The following is a 5,000-nucleotide window of genomic DNA, read 5'->3' on the forward strand; positions in this document are numbered from 1 at the left end:
TCAATCTGTCAATCCTTCCGGTGTCCGGGCCTGGTGAGGTTTCCCGTGTTGAGTCAAATTAAGCCGCAGGCTCCACTCCTGGTGGTGCCCTTCCGTCAATTCCTTTAAGTTTCAGCTTTGCAACCATACTTCCCCCGGAACCCAAAAGCTTTGGTTTCCCGGAGGCTGCCCGCCGAGTCATCGGAGGAACTGCGGCGGATCGCTGGCTGGCATCGTTTATGGTTAGAACTAGGGCGGTATCTGATCGCCTTCGAACCTCTAACTTTCGTTCTTGATTAATGAAAACATACTTGGCAAATGCTTTCGCTTCTGTTCGTCTTGCGACGATCCAAGAATTTCACCTCTAACGTCGCAATACGAATGCCCCCGCCTGTCCCTATTAATCATTACCTCGGGTTCCGAAAACCAACAAAATAGAACCGAGGTCCTATTCCATTATTCCATGCACACAGTATTCAGGCGGGCTTGCCTGCTTTAAGCACTCTAATTTGTTCAAAGTAAACGTGCCGGCCCACCGAGACACTCAATAAAGAGCACCCTGGTAGGATTTCAACGGGGTCCGCCTCGGGACGCACGAGCACGCACGAGGCGGTCGCACGCCTTCAGCTCGCCCCACCGGCAGGACGTCCCACGATACATGCCAGTTAAACACCGACGGGCGGTGAACCAACAGCGTGGGACACAAATCCAACTACGAGCTTTTTAACCGCAACAACTTTAATATACGCTATTGGAGCTGGAATTACCGCGGCTGCTGGCACCAGACTTGCCCTCCAATAGATACTCGTTAAAGGATTTAAAGTGTACTCATTCCGATTACGGGGCCTCGGATGAGTCCCGTATCGTTATTTTTCGTCACTACCTCCCCGTGCCGGGAGTGGGTAATTTGCGCGCCTGCTGCCTTCCTTGGATGTGGTAGCCGTTTCTCAGGCTCCCTCTCCGGAATCGAACCCTGATTCCCCGTTACCCGTTACAACCATGGTAGGCGCAGAACCTACCATCGACAGTTGATAAGGCAGACATTTGAAAGATGCGTCGCCGGTACGAGGACCGTGCGATCAGCCCAAAGTTATTCAGAGTCACCAAGGCAAACGGACCGGACGAGCCGACCGATTGGTTTTGATCTAATAAAAGCGTCCCTTCCATCTCTGGTCGGGACTCTGTTTGCATGTATTAGCTCTAGAATTACCACAGTTATCCAAGTAACGTGGGTACGATCTAAGGAACCATAACTGATTTAATGAGCCATTCGCGGTTTCACCTTAATGCGGCTTGTACTGAGACATGCATGGCTTAATCTTTGAGACAAGCATATGACTACTGGCAGGATCAACCAGGGAGCTGCGTCAACTAGAGCTGAGCAGCCGGCCGCCCGGGAGTGTGTCCCGGGGGCCCGCGCGAACACGCAAGCGTCCGCTCAATCATTCTGCAAACAGGAGGAGGCTGAGCTCCCCTGCACAATACACCTCGAAACCCTCTCAGGTCCCGGCGGCGCGCAGCGCCGTCCCAAGTACTTGGTCGGGTTCGAGAGAGGCGCAATCGCCCGGAGTTAGGCGAGTAGACGCTTTCGGTGCGACCACCCGTGCTCCCAACTGAGCTTGCCACTGCCGACAGAGGCCCGGGAGCGTGCTGTCGTGGCATTGCCGGCGGGAGACAACACGCGCCACCTACGGTGACCGGCAGCTCCAACGCCAGCGCCACAGAAGGACAAAAGCCCCACTTGGGTGCCGAAGCGAACTCTCCCAGCACAGCGCACGCGCCAACACATCCGCACAGCTGCGATACAAACCACCAGCGAGAACCGCTGGGGCGACCGAGCAGCAGACGGCGTCGCGGCGCCGAGCGCCGGGCGGCGGCGCATCCTCAACGCACACAGTCCTCAATCGGACCAGCACACTGAAGATGTCCACCGCGCTTCGCACCGGGCCCGCGAGGACCTACTTTGGCCGCACGGCGCCGCGCGCAGGGTGCGCCGGCGCGCAGCTGCGACGCCTGCCGCGTCCGTCGGCCGGCGCGCCTGCCACTGGCCGCCCCCACCAGCCGGCTGTAGCGCGTGCGCCCACGCACCGCGCGGCCAGCACGCCGGGAGGCGCCCCCTCACCGGCCGGGGACGGTCCCACCCAGCCACCGCCGCGTATCGCTTCACACCCAGATGCCGTTCAGTTTCGTCGGCATGGTGGGTATCGCTGGAACAACCGGTTAGTACCTCAACCTATCGTCGCCATCACCGATTCACCCCTAGCGAGAACAACCGCACCACAACAGGTTACCATTTGTTCATTTGCGTAACTTCACCAGAAAACGCAGGCGTCCATCGCCATTTGCAACTTCAACGATTATTGCATGCCTGTGTCAGGTGTCACGCCACACTACGTCTGCCCACATACACGCAACAAAATGTGCACGCCTAGACAATACGTGGAAGGTGGCCCCCGTACGTATGCGATGTCCATTGCTCGAACGACTGTCAACCGGCCTCTGTAGCATGTCGCAGATATGGAACGCGGTGCACCATGCCATCACGGTGTGTGAGGAGAGACGACTAGGTCCGAATACATCAACAGACAGCTCATGCTGATCGCCATCCACGGCGTCCGTTCCTCCCACACGTCTCTATGGCGTACCACACTGCAATCCAGCTCTCATAGGGAGACGACACGTAGCTGCGTGCACAATATTTGCACTGTATGGTCCGCCGTTTTTGGGCGCAGTCGTTGTGCGGTCACACATGTGCCACGATGTATCATTCAGTACATAAGGACGAATGTGCAGTACAGATTGTGGTTCACGCGTACGACATCAGCGGACAGTTGACACAGGCCGCACCACAACGTAGCCTGAGTACGTCGCATGCGAAGGGCATTGAACATGCAAACTTCTCACCAACCAGCTTGCGAAGGCAGGGGGCAAGGTGGGGACGTGGGGAGGGGCGGCATGTACGTCCTGCTGCCATCCACATTACAGTGTACAGCAGGAGCATGTGGAAAGTGAGCAAGACTTGCAAGGTGTTTAACATGAAGCGATACACAGGGGTGCGGGCAGTGCGAGTAGCGAACTATATTGCGAGGGTTGCGGGTGGGCAACACTACAGTAATTGAACGAGTCGTATAACAATTACAGAGCAGGTTTAGGCGACAACGTGGGTTACGTTAAGGCGACAACATGGGTTAGGTTAAGGCACAACATGGGTTAGGTTAAGGCACAACATGGGTTAGGTTAAGGCACAACATGGGTTAGGTTAAGGCACAACATGGGTTAGGTTAAGGCACAACATGGGTTAGGTTAAGGCACAACATGGGTTAGGTTAAGGCACAACATGGGTTAGGTTAAGGCACAACATGGGTTAGGTTGAGGCACAACATGGGTTAGGTTAAGGCACAACATGGGTTAGGTTGAGGCACAACATGGGTTAGGTTGAGGCACAACATGGGTTAGGTTGAGGCACAACATGGGTTAGGTTAAGGTACAACATGGGTTAGGTTAAGGTACAACATGGGTTAGGTTAAGGTACAACATGGGTTAGGTTAAGGTACAACATGGGTTAGGTTAAGGTACAACATGGGTTAGGTTAAGGTACAACATAGGTTAGGTTAAGGTACAACATAGGTTAGGTTAAGGTACAACATAGGTTAGGTTAAGGTACAACATAGGTTAGGTTAAGGTACAACATAGGTTAGGTTAAGGTACAACATAGGTTAGGTTAAGGTACAACATAGGTTAGGTTAAGGTACAACATAGGTTAGGTTAGGTTAGGTTAGGTTACACGTTGTTGTACGGAAAGGTGTAGGGGGGGGGGGGGCGGGGGCGGCAGGTTCGTTGATAGTGATTATAGTAAGTGAATGCTTGTGACATGATCAGATTTGTCACGTCAGGATGCACCTTTGGCTTATTAGAGGCGGCGCTCCAATTCTATGCTTGTGTGAGACCTGTGTCTTTGACTCATGTCATTGTTTGTGCGCTGTGACAGGAGGTACTATTGTGATGTTGGGTGCACCGTTGTATAGGACATGTGTGGGTGTTGGTGCCTGGTCTGCGCAATGGTGGATGTCGAAAGGCTGGGATATTGTATTTTCCGCACGGACCTCCTGGTCTGGTTGTGATAGTGTGGATTGTGTAATGTGGCGGAGAAGATGCACTGGATGTTGTTCCATGCTGGTGCTTACATATTGTATGTGCGCCTGTTAGAAGCAGAGAGTGGTGCGTGATCAGAGTGTCTGGCTGACGTGTGGTTCCCATTTTGGGCAGACTCTTTCAGCATGTATACGGACAGTTGTGTATATTTGCTGTAGTTTGATGGCTCTGCATTGATTACTAATCAGCGCCGTGTGTACGGGTAATCTGGTTCCAGTCCAAAATGTTCCATCTGTGTACATTAGTGACAAAGACTCCCCCCATGCAGTGGGGCTCGGTCTGTTATAACTCTTCCGCGTAATATATTTGCCCCACGTTTTTGCGACTGCGAGTGCGAGTGCAACGCGCATGGGGACCGACATGCTGATGGCTCGGTATCGGACGCCGTACAGTGAGCAACGCGATCGCGTCTCTCGCTCGTAAGTGGTACAGGTCGCGGCTCATGTATACGGACAGCGGGAATGTCGCATATTGGAAATAACTCTTCATGAAACGCAAGTTATAGGGGTGGATTGCACTTTACGAGTGCGGGAAACGTCCGCCGTTCATCCGCTGGAGGTGCGAGTTTGGCGGTTGGGGTGGTGCACGAACGGGTGCGGGTGGCGTCATTGCCGGTCCACGGCTTCGTGCGGCAGAGCCACTGGAGATTGGGTGCTATGGTCGACAGAGGCTGCAGCCTTTGTGGGTGGCGTCGAAAGGCGGCCACTGTGGCGCCATCGCTGTCTTAGTCGGCTTGGCGTCTCATAGATGGCGGTAGCGTCGTTGCAGGAGGTCATGTTGCGGGAGACCTACAGATGGCGGTATGTTTTGTGGTGCGGACGTAGTGTTGTCAGATGCGCATAGATGGCGGTATTGCATGTGGTGTCGCC

The 5,000-nt window shown here is 54.2% G+C and overlaps 1 non-coding gene across 1 annotated transcript in view; it reads right to left on the reverse strand.

The window, feature by feature from the left end:
* The window catches only part of LOC124728227, a 1,909-nt gene extending 569 nt beyond the window's left edge, over nucleotides 1–1,340 (reverse strand). Inside the window, exon 1 of the ribosomal RNA XR_007007253.1 lies at nucleotides 1–1,340. This exon is cut by the window's left edge and continues 569 nt beyond it. This is a non-coding gene — a ribosomal RNA (small subunit ribosomal RNA).
* Between the last annotated feature and the right edge of the window lie 3,660 nt (nucleotides 1,341–5,000).

This window comes from Schistocerca piceifrons, unplaced genomic scaffold (genome assembly GCF_021461385.2).
Source record: "Schistocerca piceifrons isolate TAMUIC-IGC-003096 unplaced genomic scaffold, iqSchPice1.1 HiC_scaffold_1141, whole genome shotgun sequence".
NCBI classification, from domain to species: domain Eukaryota; kingdom Metazoa; phylum Arthropoda; class Insecta; order Orthoptera; family Acrididae; genus Schistocerca; species Schistocerca piceifrons.